We start from the raw sequence: 22,558 nt of genomic DNA, 5'->3' as shown, positions 1-22,558 counted from the left end.
CTCTCAGTTGTCTAGATTTTCACATACATTGGTCTATTCCTCTTCAAATTTGTGGTTTTGTGGCAAATCAGTGATAACGGAATTCACTAAATAATGATAGCCCTTTAAGTTTCAGTCTTCCTATCTTTTTGGAAACACATTGGTAACACAAAACACGATTTCAGCAACTTTCTAAGATTATAGAAACAATATTTAAAATGTGTCCCTGGTTTTGAACCTTTGCCCCCCCCCCCCACCCAATAAATGTTGGCTTTCTTCAGATTTCTTCTGCTATGAAATTGAGAGAATTTTGTTATGTCAAGTGGATGGTGCAGTGGTTGTGTTGTTGCCCTTTAGCAAGAGGTTCTCTGGTTTGATTCTTGGCTGGGGTGCCTTCTGTGCAAAGTCTGTATGTCCTCCATGTGTTTGTGGGCTTCCTCCCATGTTACAAAGACATGCATCTGGAGCATTTCTCCCTGGGCCTCTGTTGTAAATTGGCTTTGTTCCACATCAGACTTTCCTGGTAAACAAATGTTAAATAAAAAAAATGTCAAGGAGCTGAGAGCTTTAGTGGAAGAGAAGTTTAGTATCTGGAGCATTATTCCCTGGACCTCTGCTGAAAATTGGCTTTGTTCCACGTTAGACTTTCCTGGTAAACAAATGTTAAATAAAAAAAAATTCAAGGAGCTGAGAGCTTCAGTGGAAGAAAAGTTTACTGTTGCTTATACCGAGTCTGTTTGCATTGTTAGTAGCACAACAGGTAATAGCCTTGCTTTTGATGCAGAAGGCTATGGGTTCTACTCCCAGAGTATGTAGATGGACTGCTGACACTGTACAGTGATGTACTTTAAAGGGAGTGGATGCTTCAGCCCTGTGAATGCACTCCTTTGGAGGTGTTATCTAGTAACTATGAACCTGTCATCCATTCCCTATTGCAATATTACTAGCTTATCATTTTTAATGTAACATAGGCAATTTATTCTTAAAGGGCAATAGACACTTTATTTGTAGATGAAACAATGAAATATATAGTTGTTTCCTAGCAGCAATCTGTTCATTTGTTAGAAATCCCTTTAATGTGGAATTATTTAGATGACTTACTTCTGCAGAGATTTTGTATATTTACTGATATTAGTGGATTGTAATGACAGAAGTTTGAGTGGCCTTTTATGGTTGAAATGTTCTGAAATGGGTAGTTTTGTCATTATTGGCTCATACATTTTGTTTCATTGCTTGCAGAGATTTTGTATAGTTACTGATATTGGTGGATTGTAATGACAGAAGTTTGAGTGGCCTTTTATGGTTGAAATTTTCTGAAATGGGTAGTTTTGTCATTATTGGTTCATACATTTTGTTTCATTGCTTACTAGAAGACTGTTCAAAACTACAGATTTAAAACACATTCTAACAACTGGTGCTGTATTATACAAGGAATATAATTTAATACAATCAGGAAGGTGAATGAAAGAATGCATACATGTATGCATGGCCCTAAAAATGTGTTTGAAAATAGTCAAGAGGAAAGTGTGAAAGGTTCAAAATCATGGGTGAATTTTAAGCTTTAATCTTGTTATCTAAGCAATGGATGAAGGTAAAACAGTTCACACCACATTACCTTGACCTGGCCAAGCCTTTTGACACAATCCCCTACTCAAGGTGTAGTACAAAAGATGAATCATGTAGGAGCAAACACTTGCATCATTACCTGGATTGCAAACTTGCTCACAGGATGCAGGAGATCAAAATAGTGGCAGAGACCAGTCACCAATGGGGTCCCCCAGGGTTCGGTGCTGAGACTTTTTCTGTTTGGCATATACATCTCAAAAGTAAAAGGAAATACCAAAGGGCTTTGGCCGGCTAAGTTTGAGATGACTGCAAGCTAGGAGCAGTTATTGAATCCCCAAATGACTTAACCATCATACAGAAAGGTTTGTCCCAAATAAGAACTGGTGTCAAAATCATAACAATGGCCTCTGAGAACTGACCAGTTGTTTGGCATTTGGGAACTTGTGTGTACAGTGGCCTAACTTTTGATCAACATGTGCACAGAGTTACACAAAAGCCTTTCTATGTTGCACAACTTAGAAACAAATTGTAACTAGATCTACAGATGTCGTTGTCCCCCTTTACAAAGCTCTCATTAGGCCAATCATTTTGTTTAATTAGGAACACAGGTGGGCAGTGGTCTCACCTCCAATAACCACATTGCTACAACAGTCAGGAAATCCTTCTATGCGGCACACCTCATCGCTAAGGGCTTTTCATCCAGAAAAAATGAGGTCATTGTCCCACTGTACTCATCTCTCATTAGACCCATCATAGAGTACTACGCCCCATTTAGTGTGTACCTCACAAGACATCTGCAACAACTGGAAAGGCTGCAGAAACACCTTGCTAAAAGAATCACAGGCCTAAAGCAGATTCCCTATGCTGACCGACTAAAAAAACTCCAGCTGTACTCTGTCGCATATCGTCTACTCAGAGGCGATCTCTGCTTAACATACAAGGTTATGTCAAACCCACAGCTGTTGGACATGCTACACTTAAAGAAATCCCAGTCCATCAGAGCCACAAGCTCCAAGAACCTAAACCTTGTCATCACAATGAACAAAACATGCTGGAGGGATAGGTTCCTGACCCAGAGACTCCGCATACTCTGGAATAGATTACCCATACCTGTCAAGCAGAGTGCCTCCTTGGCCTTCTTCAAAAGGAACCTTGACGACTGGATGGGAGATAGGAAATTTACCCCGGGGATCACGTCAGTCACCCTGCTAGACAGAGGTCCAGGGAAGTAAATATTGTAGGAAGAAATAGCCAAGGAATTGTTATGGCTAGGCTTGTACAGGCCCTAGGGCCAATAGCCTATTACCAACCTATGAACCTATAATGCCCACTTTGGCATATATCTGTCCAGCCCCATGAAACAATTGTAATACCTTCAGAGATACCAAACTAAAAGGATACAAGTCCTAAACAATAGGTCTTGCATGGACCATTTCAAAGATTTATTACTATACTCAGTACCCTATAGAGTGCTTAGAGGTGACATGTCTGGCATACAAGGCATCCTCTGACCTAATACAGATGGACCTACTGAACATCAGCAAGTCAAATGGCATCAGAAATACTCAGTCCAGTTTTCTAAACTGAATGTTGTGGAGAGATGGATATATATCACACAGGCTACTACTATTCCAAAACAGACTATCCATAAAAATTAAACAAAGCTCATCCGTCCATATTCAAATGCAAATTGGCTCTAAGCATGGGTAATAGAAAATGTACTCCAGGATTGCCCTTCATGCCACTAATGGAGAGAGGCAGTTCCTAAATGCTGCATTCCTTACATGGGTCCCCTCAAATTATCTATGGTATGATCACAGTTATTCTCACTAGTGCTAATATGCAATTATCAGCCACGGGATAGGTAAGACCAATCAGAAAATGTTAATTCAAGCGCCAAAAGGAAATTGGCTAAGCTTAAAATCCAAGTGAACCTATGTTGTGGCCCTTTTTAGATCACCAAGTGCCCCTCTCACCCCCCCCACATCTTCAACAGCTTCCGGCACCTATGGAGTTTTGCCTCATATGCTTTGTCTGTTCCTCATACATTCATAGTTTTCTGGTACATTATTAAATATTGACATCACTAAATAATACTAAATAAAGACAAACATTTGTGTTTCAGACTTTTTATCCTTCAGAAAATATGTACTAATGCAACATCTTTTATTCTATCAACTTTTGAGGTTTATGGGAACAATATATAAACTACGTCCCTATGTATGGGCCTTTGTCCCCTCAGTCTTTCTGGCTTTCTCCAGATTTCTTGCACCAAGAGATTGAGAGGTATGACAGTCTGTGACAACACCAACATAATAATACCTCACATGCAAAAGATGTGAGTAATTCCAGATTAGAACCATCGACACCATCACCCATGCTAGTTTTTCTAGTCCACTGAGGCAAGCAGGAAGACAGACAGAGACGAGTCATTCATCACACAATCAACAGCTTAAATATGTACATTGTTATACTGCGTGATGTGAGACACATAATGTGTGATTGATTTCTATGTTACAGCCCTAAGAATGCCTGGGTCCACTGACATACCATTGCTGATTTTCTGTTACAGCAGTTATATGGGAATATTGCTGTGTTGGGGCTGGGGGAGCAACAGCTCATGATCAGCTGGGATAGACAGTAGTCCAAATATCATGTGAGCCCACTGTTTAACATCTCCCTTGCCTGATGTTGTGAATATTCTAACCATGAGGCCCAGTGAATATTAAGGAACACATACTCTTGGATTGGATATCTGTAGTCCCATGTGGATATTACATCTGTCCTAATATTTCCTTGCATAACAGCAGAAGATCTATCCATACGATACCATATTATAGTAATCATTACAATTATTGTGTAGGTTAGAGACTTACCTTGGGAATGCAGCACTTAAAAGAACTGTAGTCCAGAGCTGACTCTGTGTGATGCAAACAGTACACAGCCAATACATGGATATGGACAGGTTGTGTGGGTTGCCTGGCATCAGCTATTTTAAAATATGTATGTGATTAGGAATAAAGTGTCAGTCCCTAGGGCCCTAGGTTGTCAGTGAATGTGCTATGCTATGCTTTCTGTCTTAGCCAATGCCAGGGCATACTGGGCACACCTACATCTGCCTAGGAACATCATCAGGGGGCTCCTCCTCTGAGTCCTCCTGTGACTGTGGATGTGGTGACCTAGGCAGTGGTGGGGGGCTGTGTATCCCTTCCCTTTGCTGATCCTGCTGCAGCTGCTTCCGCAGGATCATATTGTGTTGCATGGCACATACTGTGAGCACATGTGGCTTGAGAGTACTGCAGGGATCCACCAGATATATCAAGGCACTGGAACCGTGACTTCAGCAGCCCAAACACACACTCTATGATTACCTAGTTTGTGCATGTGCCTCATTATGGCATTCTTCTGTGGGTGTGTGTGTGCATTTCTGATGGATGTCATCAGCCACGGTTCCAGTGCGTAGCCAACATCCCCCTGTAAATGGCCATGTGGAAATGTCCTGCTAACAAACACCTGGTACAGCTGTGATGCATGCCAGATATGGGAGTCATAATAACTGCCAGGGCTGCCAGCGCAGACATTTATGATAATGCCCTGGGCATTGCACATGCTCTGGCAGCTGATGGAGTGATACTCCTTATGGTTGACTTAGATTCTACCCTCCTCACTTGGTAGTGGCTTGATGTGTACATGACTGCAATCTGTGGCACCCAGTACTTCAGGGTAGTGTGCTACATGGTAGAAGTGTTGCATATTGCTGACCCTCACCTCAGGGGTGAGGGAAAAATAAATGTGCTCACTGGCATGTGGTAGCATGGCATCCAAGAACTGGTGGAGTACCCTGGGTGCTGATGCCTGTGAGACACCATCATGTCCTCAGCTGGTCTTTTGAAGGTACCTGTGGCTATTATCCTAAGGGCTACACATACCTTTGTTTCCCCTGAGATGAGTTCCCTCTATTGGCTCTGGGTCTGAGTTGAGATCAGCAGAGCTCAGTGAGTTCTTGTAGTATGTTCCTGTCCACTCTATAGCACTCTACAATCTCCAGCTCATGTAGCTCCTGGAAGGTTACCCTGGGCCTGAACATTCTTCTCCTTCTCTGCCTAGGCCTATTGTCAGCAGCAGCAGCAGAGACTTCAGCATCTAACACATACAGATGTAGCAGACCTACAGCAGCCCCTAGCATTATTTCAGTTAAACATCCCGAGTCTTTACTCCAGTGGTGCAGAGTATGGGGAAAAAATCAGATTGTAGGTTGTATGCATACTTTATAGTGCTCTACTGTAGATGCGGACTGCATGATTGGCTACCTACGATGCATTCCACTTGTCTAGTATATCATTAAGATCATTTTGTGGCCCTAGTTTAAGTTAAAAAAGGGTCAAAACTAATTAATATATCATTGGCTTTTAGATACTCTCAGCACTACAGATCGCCACACCCCCCCCATAGGTAAACAATGCTTAGTACTTAGTGGATACATCCTCGCAGACTTCCACAGTCAGCAAAGTGGCATGACATGCAACCATGCAGAAACACGTGCCACTTAGCTAAACAAAGCTTAGATGTCAGTGCACATACTCCCTAGACTTCCACGCTGAGCATGGTGGCGCACCACGCAAACAGGCGCAGCTAAGCTGAAATTAGCTGAGAAGTCATTGGACACACTCTATCCTGATGTCAGCTACCTCCTGTGTAGAAATCATCATGGTTCCCTGCCTACACAGAGAGGATATGTGGACACGATTACTCCATTATGCTACTCAGTAACGCCACCTCATTTGCATAGGGATTTGTGCTCACAGCCCAGAATCTACACACTTCAAAGCCCTACCATGTTAGCAACAGCACCAATGCACCATTTTAGATACTCCACATAGGGTACTGCAATACATTTCTCACACATAATATTAATTTTGTTTTTTCCACTTTTTTTTTTTTAATTTTTTAAGGTGTGTTTGCATTCTGTGGCGCACCATGCAAACATGCCCAGATTATTAAAAAAATATATTATTCTAAGATTTTTTCTTTAATGTTTGAGTCACACAGGGGATAGTTTCACTCATATCTGTATGTGTTATGCTATTTCTGCCCATCTCTCTACATTTTACAGCCCCCTTTGTCTGTCTACATTCCTGTACACGTGATTTTTTCTGTGTACACTAAGGACACTGACACGGGATCTGCAGAGTTGCCTATCCGCATGCAGGATCACTCTACCTGCCTCATTTGCATGAGATTCACCTGCTTATGAGGTGATTCCCATGTTGGTGCATGCATGTACACCACCCAGCAGTGCTTACTGAATGGAAAACCTGCTTATTTTCATGTAAGCAGTGTGGCATGATGCCTACACAGTAAAAAAGACCATGTAGGCTTCAGTAAATTCCACCCAATAATTCTCTGTGCATCAGAGTAAACCTTTCGGCTGGGTGCTCTAAATTTTACTGCAAGCTTTTGCACCATTGTTCTACTGTTCAATGTTGCAGCATCAATTGTACAGCATGCAGCCTGTGCAATGTTCCACTCACTATTAAACTTTGTATGCATATACATCTGCATGTATTATGTTCACCTTATGATTTTCTTAGAAATGCATCCAGTGACATGAAACAGACCTGTTACACTTACTCAGTGTTTAATAGGCAGCTTCCTTCCAAGTCCCAGCTTCCTGATGATCCATTACTGATGTGGAACTTGCCAAGCACTGCTTTCTATAGAAGATCACTGTTAGCATGGGTTTCCAAGTGAAGCCAGCAGTGATTCCTTTGTTTTATAGGTTCATAGGTTCATAGGTAGGTACTCGGCTATCTGCCCGAAGGCATTTATAAGCCTAGCCAGAATGTGTTGGCTTTTGCCGCCCCCTTAGATTAGTTCCCTGTGTCTCTGTCCAGCAGAGCCACTGAAGTGATCCCCGGGGTAAACTTCCTGTTTCCCATCCACTCGTCAAGGTTTCTTTTGAAGAGTGTTAGTGTGGTGCTCTTTCTAATGTAGATTGGGATCTTGTTCCAAAGCATGGGAAGTCTCTGGGACAGGAATCTATCCCAACAGCACATCATATTTATTGTTATAGTGAGGTTTAGATCCCTAGAGCATGTGACTCGAGGGGATAATGTTTTCTTTTAGATTTGAGAGATTTCTTTTCCTTCCTCATGTTTGTGAAATTGGGGAGGGGTGCCCAAGTCCTCACCCCCACCTGCAAAAAACACTTTTAAGTTTGACCAGCAGACTGAGTCCTAAGGAGCTTAACTTAATGAGTTGAGTGCTTTGTTGAGTTAAGCATCTGGAATTATCAAGTGAAGCTTTGCCAACTAACACATTTGTTTTAGCATCTCATCAAAGAACTACACTTTCAGTGGTATATTCAAATAAGTTCCACCCAATGGTTCATGAATCTGACTTTTCAGATTGTTTTGCTTACTTGATCAAAAAAACATGGAGTATTTAGTGCATAGGAAATTATTATTACAAAAATGAGCCATGACATTAGTGAGAAACTGAGTGACTGAATTGTGGAATAAACAGTGGCTTAAATTTTAGTCAGTGTGCCATATGGCTTTTCAACAGGTTTCAAAACTCAGTACTTATTTTAACAGGTTCTAAGTTGTATAATATTTTAGAATCTTTATGAAAACTGGCATACAAAAAATAATTAAGAATATTTGGAACTCACTACTACCTAATAGATTATTTGAGATATAGTACAGTAATGGTGTTCCCTTTTCTAATGGTAACATCAAATGAAACTCACTTTTTAGCTATAAGAGCAAAGCATTTATTAGATACACTCTGATACTGGAAATACTTTTCAAACTACTTACTTTACTTGGTAAATTCTATCACAACATAACAAAAAAATAAGCATATAGGTCCCTGTAGCTTTATTTTATTTTATTTCATTATTGCTGGAAATACAGGAGACTACCTCATACTTTTAATCATGCATTATTTATTTATTTATTTATGCATTCATTTATTACATTATAGAAAATGGATAAATGGACTGGTCAACAGCCATAACCTGGACCGACTGGGCAGAAATCACAGTGTCAAAAAAAAAGAAATCAAAACCACGGTGTCTAAAAAAAAGTAATCTGAGTATCTCATCAAGTATTTACATAAGAGCAACTAACTTAGCAGTTATCACAGGGCTGTTTGAACAAAGAAAATGAAAAATCATATAATAGTTTGAAACAATTTTTGCAATTAGCAATATTGAGAACAACATTTCCGAAAAGAACAGTAAGGAACTTTATATTGGTAGAGCAATCCAGAATAATGATGCAAATAACTATCTATGTCTAAACACGTGTTATTTTTACAGTGCCATAAAAGTTTTCAAAAGGCATGGCAGAATTTTCACACTAATTAAAGAATTTCACACAATAAAGCAACAGCTGCAAATAATCCTAAACATAGTAAAGCAATTGCCATTCACTACAAAAAATGCAAGAAGAAAATAAATAACCAAAAGTAATTTACAACATATGTCAAACTTACCTCTGGATTCAGCAAGCTCTGCACGGCATGCAGGAATAGTGCAGGAGCTGCTGGAGGCATTAGGGCCACCAAGAGATCCAGGAACAAGCTCCCAGGATGTGCACGAGCGCTCCTACACTATTCCTGCAGTAGTTAGTAACCGAGTACATTTCTGCAAACTACAAAACGGAGCCATGACAGCTCCAAATAAAGGGTGTATATAATGTGTAAAGCATGCCAATGGCCATGGAAAACAGTTGCAAAAATAAAAAATAAAATAACTTTTATTTTTTTTGGCAGATTTTGGCTGTTGAAGCATAGGGCAGTGGTGCGCAAATGGGATCACCCTGAAAATAATATAAAAAAACCTTGAAATAAGCATTCTATACAAAATCAGAATTTCGCCATTATACTCAATAGCAAGCAGAAGACAACATGGCCAGTGAATATGTGGTTGGTAAGGGGGAAGGCTCAGTGTCAGACTTGTAACTAGGCATTAGCAGGCAATCCTATGCAAATGAGGGGAATGATACTGAATCAATGTCCATGCAGGAAGACCGTAGTGTAAGCCTAAGAGCTAGCTGACATCATAGAGGGGGTGTGTCAGGCATACTATAAGCTTCTTGGAGCTCTGTGGCTCGGGTTTGCCCTTAGCTTAGCAGAGCTAAGCAAGGGGGTATGTCTGAACCTGCCAAGCACTCTTTACATTGCCTAAGTGGGTGTGCACGCCGTGCACCGTGTTTTAAAGGAAAAAAAAAAGTAAACTAGGAAATAGCAGCTTTGTGCACATCTGAGCACTGTGTTTGCATGGCACTGCCCTGGGCTTAAACAGAAAGGCAATAGGAAGGGAAAACAGCAGTAGGAAGGTAATCAAGGAGAATTAGCATAGCTGGCAGGTGAAATGTATGAGAATCAGCCAATAACACAGGCAGCAGCCCAGCACACCACTATAAACTATGCAAACACCTTTCCCTCTGTTTTTTTCCCACAAACTCTACACCAGCGGTGTACACAAGTGGGGAAATTTTACCAAACAAAAGCAATAAAATGATAGGGGCTGCAGCAGCTATCATAGATCAACATGTGGAAGAGGCTGAGGGTGGTGTGGATGAGAATGTTGACAAACAACCCACAGTGAGGAGAAGGAGAAGAGTGTACAGACCCAGGGTAACCTACCAGGAGCAGCTACATGAGCTGGCGATAGTGGAGCACTATAGGGTGGACAGGGACCTCCTATAGCAAATTGTTGAGCTGTGCCAGTGACACATCACACACAGAACCAACAGAGGGGAACCCATCCCAGTGGATACCAAGGTATGTGTAGGCCTAAGAATACTAGCCAGAGGTACCTTCCAAAGGCCAACTGAGGATATCATGGGGATCTCACAGGTATCAGCATCTAGGGTACTCCACCAGTTCCTGGATACCATGTCAGCACATGCCGGTGAGCACGTATATTTCCACAACAGCTGTGAGGCGTAGAGCAGCAATATGAGTCTCTTCCATCAAATAGCAGAATACCCTGAGGTAGTAGGTGCTATAGACTGCACGCACATATGCATCAAAGCACCACACAGTGAGCAGGGTAGGGTCTACATCAATCGCAAGGGCTTCCCCTCCGTCAACTGCCAAGTTGTGTGCAATGCCCATGGCATTATAATGAATGTATGTGCTGGCTGCCCTGAAGTTATCACAACTCCTACATCTGGCATATGACACAGATGTATGAGAGATTTGCCAATGGGGACATTCCTTAATGCCACCTAGTGGGGGATGCTGGTTACACACTGGAGCCGTGGCTGATGACACCCATCAGAAATGCACACACACCCGAACAAGAACTCCATAATGAGGCACATGCACAGACCAGGATCATAAAAGAGCATGTGTTTGGGATGCTCAAGTCACATTTCTGGTGCCAGGACATATCTGGTGGAGCCTTGCAGTACTCACCAGCTACATATACCCAAATTGTCATTGTATGTGCCATGCTACACAATATGATCCTGTGGAAACAGCTTCAGCAGGAACAGCACGGGGCAGGGCTACACAGCCCCCATCATTGTCAAGGCCTGCACAGGCACATAGTGACTAGGTGGTGGAACAACCTGAGCCTGCTCAAGTAGGGGAGAAGGAGGCATGCCCAGTATGACCAGGCCATGGCAAAGAGGCAACGCATAGCACATACACTAACATGGTAGGAACCCAGGGAATGACACCTCTCTCTGACTCACACATACAGTAAAAGGGATGCCAAACATGATACTACCTGTGCTTAACCATGTATAGGGAGTGTACTATGTGTATCTGACATAGTCAGCCCTCCATTGCCATCCTCAATACTGGCACAGCCACAAGGTAAGTCACTCTCCCTATTAATTGACGAATGGAGAGGTATGTTTTGTTACTTGTATCTATGGTATGAATGTGAGTATGCAAGGGAATCTGGTGGCTGAATGGGGTGACAGCAGATAGTAGACACCTATAGTGGCAGCATGAAATCTGTAACAAATATGGGTGCCACCATAGTAGCCTGTACTAGACAAAGTGACAAAACTCACTGCAGGAAATGTGGTGGGCCACATGTGTGTCCATAGGACACACACATGCCAGTCAGGGAGGCTCACATATCCAACAACAGTCTCAGCCAGCAGGACAGGCATAGACAAACACAAATAAAGGTTGTGCTAAGGCCTCTGATTGATGGCTATGGGGAACATCCCCCCTCCAGACCTACATAGACAGACTACAACAGGTCAGGCAGTGGGATGTTAGTTCTGAAGAGTAAGAAGTCTGAAACTGAAATGTAGGTCAATCAAACCTAAGACCTGTAGTACACTGATATGCCTCTAGTCAGTATGATAGGTCAGAATACAGAATGGAACAGAGTACTTGTAATGCCAGTACAGTCATAGAAAATGTGTACAAGTGTCAGGTGTGCCCCGCCAATCCTATGTAGAAAATGTAGTAACATGTATGTGTAGGTATAATGACAGTGAAGCACAGATTACCTGAGCCGGCCAAAGTAGCAGGATAGATTGTAGCATGTGTACAACATGCAAGGCTGCGTGTGTTAGGTTGGTGTGTGTTGTATATTGTGTGAGAGTGGTCAGTATGTAGGCATGGTGAAGTTTGGCCTGGTGGCCATTGGCCAGTACTGTCGATGACAGGGCCAAGTTCTCACAACTGCAGTGCCAAAAACAATGCATCCCAGCAAAACACATTCCAGCAGTAAGCCATAGTAAATGTTTGGAAGTAATATCTGTCACCATCTGAAAGATGGACTTGGCATGAATGTAAGCCCAGACATACAAACAGTACAGAGGTGGACCATGGAAGTACCCCAGACAAACAGTGTATAATATGTTACTGTCAAATGGACACACCTTTGGAATTGTAAATACAGGTTAGCAGCACATTAATTTGGTTTGTAGTATGGAATACTGATGTCATCTGGCCAAACACTGGCAGACCACAAAGGTCACAGGTATGAAGTATTGAAAATCTGCTGATGTCCCTGCACAAGCCAGCATGAGTGGAATGCCCCCATGCATATCTGTGAGTCAGATGCAAGTTGTATCCATAGCACACATGCACCCAGCTCACCCCACCATCACCCACAAGTACCTCCCTGGTCTTATCCCTGCTGCTGGGAATGAGTACACTATGACCCCCATATCTGTATGGCAATAGCCAAAGAATGCAACATGCAGAACAGGTGCCCCATGCAGGTTTGTCCCTAGATGTAAGCAGCACCCTGCCAGCATACACATCACTGGATCAATAATGACAGATTTGGCATTAACACTTTGCACACATACCCTGTCACCCTAGGGGAATATAGTGTCTTGCAGTCTGCGACTGTAGGAGTGACACAATGCAATGGCCTGATACAGCTGGCCTGCATCACTACCAAATGGTCTACAGTCCTCTGCCAAAGGCCTGTGTCTCATATGTACTGCCAATGTATGTTATGTCATGGACTCCCAAATAACAACATAACACAGTCCACAGAACCAAAATGCAAGGTCATGTGGACAAATCCCTGTTACATGTCCACCATATCCTACTGCATGAACTGTGAACCAACACCACATTACTGCTGGGATGAGGTGATAGCTATAGGGAACTTATCAGATAATGTTTGCATAATGTTTTGAAGAGGGTAGAATAATAGGGGGTAAGAGCATGGATGGCATGGAGTGTGTGAAGTCTGAAACTCAGCCGTGTGCACATACTATCCTTGCCTGCAAACACAGGAATGGGTGGCTACAAACCTGTTCACAAACCACAATGTGAAGGGGTAATGTCCAGAATTATGACCCCTGCCTCTGGGTAACCTGTGTGAATCTGTATAGCTGTGAGGTATGGCCACAGCAGGATATGGTCATACTATCACGTTGATGGATGTACAAGCATGGGATCCTCAGCCACCACTGTACAAGGTGCTGAACCATTACACAGACCCATCAGCAAGTGTCTGCAGCTTCCCCTCCAGAATGACATGATTGTGTAAGAATATGTAGGCTGCAGACCATAATACTGGACACAGCTGCAGTCCCCCTGTGTTCCCCAGGACATTACTGCAAGCAAATATGTATACCTGACAGTACTTGATGACATAAACCATTGCAGTGTAAAACAGTACATATGTCTGTATATCTCTGCTAAGTAACACCAAGACCATGTAGCAGAAGCAGTACAGACACAATTACCTACAGTAACCCACTTTCCTTTGCCCATTATGACCCCATATTGTCAACTGATCTACAGATAACCTGCATAAACAGGTTGCTAGCTGTAGGTCTAGAACATAAAAGCCTGCACTGGGGTATAACCTACCTGGAATGGATTCACACATTCAATACAAAAGGTCATACTGGGCATGTTCCCACACTTACAGAAATGAAGCCCATGTCTGGCAACAACAGCGGACTATACATATCCAACAGTCACAGATGTTTGTGCACACACTCCTCAGTACACACCAGTCATGTTTTGCACATGCATTGGCTAGGAATACACACATATATCCAAGGGCAACACACTATAATAGGCCAAAATTACACATACATAGATGTGTGGAAGAGAGTGACAAAGAGAGACAAAGAGCCTCCCATCATGAGGCATGTCCCACCCAGCACACATCCAATTGGCTAAAACCATATGATGTGCAAATGTCAATCACTGTAGACATTTGCCTCTGGTATCCCTCAGCACTATAGTGTCTGTGGTGCTTGTGATAACTGTGTAACATGACTGTACAAGTCAGTAGTCATGTAGCAGTTGTATACCCATACCTGTGAAATATAAACCTGTGTGTGCCTGAGTGTTTTGTGTCTGCTTCCAAATGAATGGGTTATGACCCATGCACACACATTGCACTCCCCATTGCCCTACTATGGCAAGCCTGCTGATGTCTTCATCTTGAAATACAACTTTGGGGAAAGAGTAGCCCTGTAAGCTCCACGGTGTGTGCTATAACTGTGTAATGCTATAATGTGATGTACTAGTTAGGTAGGAGTTCTAATCCCAGACATGGGAACTGTGTGTGTGTGTGTGTGTGTGTGTGTGTGTGTGTGTGTGTGTGTGTGTGTGTGTGTGTGTGTGTGTGTGTGTGTGCGTGCTCATTTGTGTAGGGATCAATGCTTTTGAGGCCATTCAGAATCAGTACAATTTCCATTGCCCTACTTTGGCAAGCTTGCTGTCATTCACTTTGGAATACACCTTTGGTAAAGAAGTAGCCCAGTAATCTCCTTGGTGCATGCTATAACTGCCTAATGCTGTAGTGTAATGTACTAGTTAGGTAGGAGTTCTAATCCCAGACATAACAACTGTAAAATGTGTATGTGTGTTTGTCTGTGTAGGGATCAATGCTTTTGAGGCCATTCACAGTCACTACAACTTCCATTGCCCTACTTTGTCAAGCCTGCTGATGTCATTCACTTTGAAATTCACCTTTGGGGAAGGAGTAGCCCAGTAAGCTCCGTGGCACAAGTTATGACTGTGTAATGCTGTACTGTGATGTACTAGTTAGGTGGGAGTTCTAATCCCAGACATGACAACTGTAAAATTTGTGTGTCTGTGTAAGGATCAAAGCTTTTTTATTTATTTATTTTATTTTATATTTGTTAACTGGGAAATTCCAACTGGACCAGGTCCATTTACAGTGAAGGCCCGAGGAGAAAAGCTCCAAAGCATTGTTACAAAAAAAACAAGAGAAGCAAATTTATGCAGTGTTATACAAAGGTCATTTAAATAATATAACATGGAGTTAGACATTTTGCCAGACAAACACTGAAAATATATAAAATAAATTGGAAAAAGACATTTTCCAGGAGAAGCATTCAGGAATTCTATTTAATGTGCAGGTGTATAATGATTGTGACAAAAAGAGGAGCAATCACCTGCTATGAGAAGTAGCAACTAATAGCCAGAGTTATTGGTTGGGTTTAATAATGTAGAAGGTTAAAGTGAGTAGCTTGGAAGTTGGAAAAAAAGGGGGGAGATGGGAGAGTAAAGGTTAAGTGATAAAAGGACATAACCAGGTGTTTTTGAGGATGTGATTTGAGGGAGTTTTTGAATTGTGGGGTGGTAGAGGCAGTGGTCAGAGATGTGTGGAAGAGAGTGACAGAGAGAGACAAAGAGCCTCCCATCATGAGGTGTGTCCCACCCAGCACACATCCAATTGGCTAAAACCACATGATGTGCAAATGTCAATCACTGTAGACATTTGCCTCTGGTATCCCTCAGCACTATAGTGTCTGTGGTGCTTGTGATAACTGTGTAACATGACTGTACAAGTCAGTAGTCATGTAGCAGTTGTATACCCATACCTGTGAAATATAAACCTGTGTGTGCCTGAGTGTTTTGTGTCTGCTTCCAGATGAATGGGTTATGACCCATGCACACACATTGCACTCCCCATTGCCCTACTATGGCAAGCCTGCTGATGTCTTCATCTTGAAATACAACTTTGGGGAAAGAGTAGCCCTGTAAGCTCCATGGTGTGTGCTATAACTGTGTAATGCTATAGTGTGATGTACTAGTTAGGTAGGAGTTCTAATCCCAGACATGGGAACAGTGTGTGTGTGTGTGTGTGTGTGTGTGTGTGTGTGTGTGTGTGTGTGTGTGTGTGTGTGTGTGTGTGTGTGTGTGTGTGTGTGTGTGTGTGTGTGTGTGTGTGTGTGTGTGTGTTTGCTCATTTGTGTAGGGATCAATGCTTTTGAGGCCATTCAGTGTCACTAGAATTTCCATTGCCCTAATTTGGCAAGCTTGCTGTCATTCACTTTGAAATACACCTTTGGGAAAGGAGTAGCCCAGTAAGCTCCTTGGTGCATGCTATAACTGCATAATGCTGTAGTGTAATGTACTAGTTAGGTAGGAGTTCTAATCCCAGACATAACAACTGTAAAATGTGTATGTGTGTTTGTCTGTGTAGGGATCAATGCTTTTCAGGCCATTCACAGTCACTACAACTTCCATTGCCCTACTTTGGCAAGCCTGCTGATGTCATTCACTTTGAAATTCACCTTTGGGGAAGGAGTAGCCCAGTAAACTCCATGGCACGAGTTATGACTGCGTAATGCTGTACTGTGATGTACTAGTTAGGTAGGAGTTCTAATCCCAGACATGGCAACTGTAAAATTTGTGTGTCTGTGTAAGGATCAAAGCTTTTTTATTTATTTATTTTATTTTATATTTGTTAACTGGGAAATTCCAACTGGACCAGGTCCATTTACAGCGAAGGCCCGAGGAGAAAAGCTCCAAAACATTGTTACAAAAAAAAAAAACAAGACAAGCAAATTTATACAGTGTTATACAAAGGTCATTTAAATAATACAACATGGAGTTAGACATTTTGCCAGACAAACACTGAAAATAAATAAATTGGAAAAAGACATTTTCCAGGAGAAGCAGTCAGGAATTATATTTAATGTGCAGGTGTGTAATGATTGTGACAAAAAGAGGAGCAATCACCTGCTATGAGAAGTAGCAACTAATAGCCAGAGTTATTGGTTGGGTTTAATACTTTAGAAGGTTAAAGTGAGTAGCTTGGAAGTTGGAAAAAGAAGTGGGAGATGGGAGAGTAAAGGTTAAATGATAAAAGGACATAACCAGGTGTTTTTGAGGATGTGATTTGAGGGAGTTTTTGAATTGTGGGGTGGTAGAGGCAGTGGTCAGAGAATGGGGGATGGAATTTCAGTTTTTAGCAATGGTGTGGGAAAAGAGTGTTTTGCCTGCAGTATTGTTTGCCCTGGAGATGCAGAGGAAAGATTTGTCAATAGATTGGAGATGCTGATTTGCAGTGTAATGGGTAAGAAGATTGGATATAGATGGGTTTTTTTCAGGGCACTTAAGGATGTTATATGCAGTAACTAGCTGGTGGTAGTTAAGTAGTTGTGGTAACTCTAGCCATTTTAGTTCTTTTAGTGCAACAAAGTTATGTGTTCTGTAGCTGGAGTTTGTAACAAACTTGGCTATCTTATTGTAACAGGATTCCAGCTTGTTTAGGTCAGTTTTTCTAATATGGGTAAAACCAGGCACTGTGTACAGTAGTGTGGATAGAAGGTGACTCTGGGCAAGGGTGACTCTTGCTTGGTGTGAGAGAATTTTTTTGTGCCTATCTAGTGCGCCCATTTTTTTGTGAACCAATTTGATGGTTTGTGAGATGTGGATATCAAAGCGAAGATTGTTGTCAGTTTCAATACCAAGAAGTTTGGTGTGGTCAGAAGGGGAGATGGTAGTGCCATTTTTAGAGGTGATGGAAAAGGAGAGAAGAGCTTTTGATTTGTTATGGGAAAATACTAGTAGTTTTGTCTTTTGGGGTTTAGAATTAGTTGGATACCTGAGATCCATTGTTCTACAGAGTTAAAGGTTTCCTGGGTAAATTGCTATTGAATTGTGGGAGATGAGGCAGTGCAGATCAGGGTGGAATCATCTGCTTATTGAATAAGTGTGCCATGCTGGGTAGAGCTATTCAGGTTGTTTGTGAAAATAGAAAAGAGAAGTGGGCCCAGTATAGATCCTTGTGGGACTCCTATGGTAGTTGGAAGTTGGGGGGATAGTGCTCCTTGCCATTGGACAGATTTCTGCCTGTCAGATAGGTGGCTTCTGAACCAGGCTATGGTAGATGGGGTGAAAGATAGTGAGGCTAGAGAATCTAGCAGAATGGAATGAGAGACCATGTCACATGCCTTTGAGAGGTCCAAGAAAACGGCTGATGTATATTTGTTGTCGTTCCTGTGAAGGTTAACTAGTTTAGAGAATGAAAGAAGAGCAGTGGTTGTGCTGTGATGAGGGCAGAAGCCATGTTGTGTGGTAGAGAGGACTGATGTGTGTTCAGGAATTTCATGACTTGCAAATGGATGCATTTCTCTAGAATTTTAGATATGGGGTATAAGATGGTAATGGGTCGGTAGTTTGAGAAGTCATAGGAGTTACCCCTTTAGGAAGAGGAATAATATAAGATGCTTTCCAGAGTTTGGGAATATAGGATTCCTGTATGGAGTGATTGATAAGGATGGAGATGGGGTAAGACAGAGAGTCAGAGGCCATTTTTATTAAGGTAGCAGGTAAGTTATCGGCTGCAAGGGTGGTGGGTTTAAGTTTTAGAACGAGTTTCTTAATTGCAGAGGTGGGCCAGGTGATAGAGTAAAGGAGGAAGTCCTTTCTGGTTGATTGGTTTGGGTATGTGATGGACTATGATTGATTAGCTGGCTGGATACAGCCAGGATGGATTTTGTGAAGTGCTGGTTAAATTGAGTAACTATATCTAAATTACTATCTGTAGAGTTTGGAGTTGGAGTAGTGGTTTTGCCTGGTTTTAGTTAGGAGTTAATAGAATGCCAGAATTTTTGTGGATTTTTTTGAGTATTTGTTTTGGGCACCGAGGAAGTAGTTTTGTTTATTTTGTTTAGTTTGAGCCTTGGCCTGATTTCTAAGCTGTTGTTAGTTTTGCTTGGAACTGGTGGTGTTTTCTCTTTTCTAGATTTTCCAGGCTTTATATCTGGTTTTAGTGGAGCTCTAGTGTCCTTACTTAGCCAAGGTGCATAGTTAGCTTTCACTCTAATTTTCCTACTGGGGGCGAATTTGTTAAGAACGCTAATAAAAGTAGTATTAAAGTAGTCAACTGCCTCGTCTAATTCAAGAGTTTGTAGTGGTTTCCCAGTTACAATGGCTAAGAACAGTATATAGATAATGTGAGGTAAGGTTGTGGTCATCCCATATTAGTTTGTAAACAATGGGCTTGGGTAAGTTGGAGTGTTTACGTAATAAGAATGTGGGGAGGTGGTCACTGAGACCATCTGAAAGGCAACCTACCTGGTAGTTTTGTTTGGGGTAGTTAATAAGAGTCCAATCAAGAATAGATTTTTTTTTTGATTTTTTTATCTATTCTAGTGGGCTCTTCAATCAGTTGAGAGAACCCATATAGATTAATATGGTTAATGGGATTGTTGGAATCACAAGCTGTCCAATCGGTATTTAGGTCACCTACTAGGATAGTTTCTTGTGATAGGTTATCTTTTGTCCAGTGTAGGATTTCTTTTTTAATGAGGGAGTTGTTACCTGGAGGTATATAGCAGTACAGAATATTGATTTTCTTAGTTTTATTTATGAAAAGGACAGTATACATAGTTTCAGCATTTATAAATTTGGGTGGTGTGGTCTGGAGGAGTTGGAGGTTCAGTCTGTTCTTAACAAATACTGCTACCTCACCTCCTTTTCTGCCTACTCTATCCATTCTTAGGGTATTATAACCTGGGGGAGGAAGTCTTCATTTTGGATGCTATGGTTTAGCCATGTTTCTATGATTGTAAGTATGTCAGGAGTGTAGTGGGCTATAAATGCGTGCAGTTCAGATATCTTGTTGGTGATACTTCTTATGTTGATATTAAGAATCAGGTCAGATATCAGTTTGGTTTTGAGAGGGCCGGGAGTAGGGTGTATATCACCAGATGTTAGTGTTTTCTTTATAGATGATAGTATGTGCTTTATAATGTTTATTTGTGAGTTGGATCTACGTGAGTTTTTCCTAGAGTTATATCTTGGTATTGTAATGTTGTGCGAATAAGCTGTAGTATTAAGCTTTAGGATTGTAGGGCTGATGAAGAAGTTTGTGTGAGTTTGTGACGGTATGGAAATGTGTGTTATATGATATGTGTTATTGTGTAGAGGTAAGCTTGTTTGTATGGATGTGATAAATGCTAGTGATATAAGTGCTAATGATAGGGATCACAGTGTTGTTAGCATGATTGTATGGTCGAGATGTTATGATGATGGTAGCTAGGTGATTGAGGTGAATGAGTTTATGTGGTTCTTTAGGAGGATGGGTGAAGTGTGGAGGTATGTCTATCAAATATGTGTGCCTTGTGAGGCCATTCACAGTCACTACAACTTCCATTGCCCTACTTTAGCAAGCCTGCTGATGTAATTCACTGTGAAATACACCTTTGGGGAAGGAGTAGCCAAGTAAGCTCTGTGGCGCGTGCTATAACTGCGTAATGCTGTAGTTGATGTACTAGATAGGTAAGAGTTCTAATCCCAGACATGACTATTGTAAAATTTGTGCTTTTGTTTGTCTGTATAGGAATCAATGCTTTTGAGGCCATTCACAGTCACTTCAACTTTCATTGCCCTACTTTGGCAAGCCTGTTAATGTCATTCACTGGAAATATGCCTTTGGGGAAGGAGTAGCCCAGTAACCTCCGTGGAGCATGCTATAACTGCGTAATGCTGTAATGTGATGCACTAGTTAGGTAGGTATTCTAATCCCAGACTTGCTGTGTGTGTGTGTGTGTGTGTGTGTGTGTGTGTGTGTGTGTGTGTGTGTGTGTGTGTGTGTGTGTGTGTGTGTGTGTGTGTGTGTGTGTGTATGTGCGTGTGTGTGTGTGCGTGTGTGTGTGTGTGTGTGTGTGTGTGTGTGTGTGTGTGTGTGTGTGTGTGTGTGTGTGTGTGTGTGTGTGTGTGTGTGTGTGTGTGTGTGTCTTTGTCATACGTATCCTGTGTGGAGGCAACTGTGAGTGTGTAATAACAGGACTCATTGTGGAGTGGGTTTTGCAAATTTCTTATATGGTGGGCCTATTATATGTCACAATGTCCACCTTACAAGGATAACAGATGTCAAACAGCAGAGAGGCTGGGGTAGACAAGCCATACCCCTACATGTGACATCATGGCTTGGGGAACAATATAGACAACCCTTGTATTATCCAGAGAACACTATCCACCTATGTCTCATACAAAAACACACTCAGCTAGGCAACAATCACTATGTTGGTAGTTCCCTCCATATTGCCCACAGATAATAACTATGGTGTGATTGCAGTGGACTACAGAGGACATGGCACCTTGTCCTATCCTTACAATAGGCAAATCATTGCATAAAGTGCTCCCCATTGGACATCTGCAACAACTGTAGAGCCAGCAAATTTAACCCACAAAGGACATACCATGCCTTATACACATGCCCTGTATGGACAGATGCCACTGACACCAGGGAATACCTGTATCATGCTGTCAATGTAGGTGCAGGGTCAACCTGGTGTCCATTGCCAGTTCTCATCACATGAGGTCAAGAATGGCACATCTGATGATAACAGTCTGGCTATACAACATGCCCCAGACACCCGAGGTACACTTTCACATGTCACAGAACATGCATGTGGGACATGTGCACATCCCAGTCACTGTCCATGTTATGGAATATAGAACACATACATGGCAAGCATTGCACAGCACTGGCCACCCACAATAGTACCCCAGATGACTGGATGGTGAATACAATACCTACCTGTGTGGGCCAGTCGAGACACTACATCCCTGAGCCACACTGCAGACCATTGTCATGTGGCCTGATGCCAATGTATATCCTTTACCTACCTTGTACAGCCTTCTGGCACAGTCAACCACTACACACCTGTGAAGCAATGCAGCCATGCATGTCAGTACTGGCAAACTTGTGTCTGTGTGTGTGGAGTATAATGATTTGGATGCCATTCACACTCACTACACCTCCCATTGACCTACTGAAGCATGCCTTCTGATGTCAGACACCTTGACATACCCTTTGCCCATATATCATCCTGATAACCCCTGTGGTGCATGTGATACCTGTGTATTCCTGTATTGTGGCAAACTAGCTAGTTAGGAAGTCTAATCCTGACCCTTCCAACTGTGATAGTGTGTGTGAGTCCCTGAGACAGTGTGGCTGTGTCGACCTTGACACCTGTTCTTGTGGACAGGCACATGTACTACACGTACTGTATCCCTCCTTTATCACTGTTGCTGATGTCACTCACCACCAAATACACCTTTGGACAGCTCCCCAACATGGTAAGCTCTGTGGTGCATGCAATGACTGCATAGATATACAATAGCAATACATAGTCAGACAGGGGTTTGAAACCACATACTGGTAAGTGTGTGACACAAATATGCTTAGGTTTTACTCTCCCACCCCCTCCCTGTCTTACTTTGTCTCTGTCTATCTCTCTCACTTCCTATCTGGTGGATCTGGAGAAGTACACCTGCT

Source organism: Protopterus annectens, chromosome 6.part0, assembly GCF_019279795.1.
Source record: "Protopterus annectens isolate FY-2018-M chromosome 6.part0, PAN1.0, whole genome shotgun sequence".
NCBI classification, from domain to species: domain Eukaryota; kingdom Metazoa; phylum Chordata; order Ceratodontiformes; family Protopteridae; genus Protopterus; species Protopterus annectens.
This window is presented reverse-complemented; position numbering follows the sequence as displayed.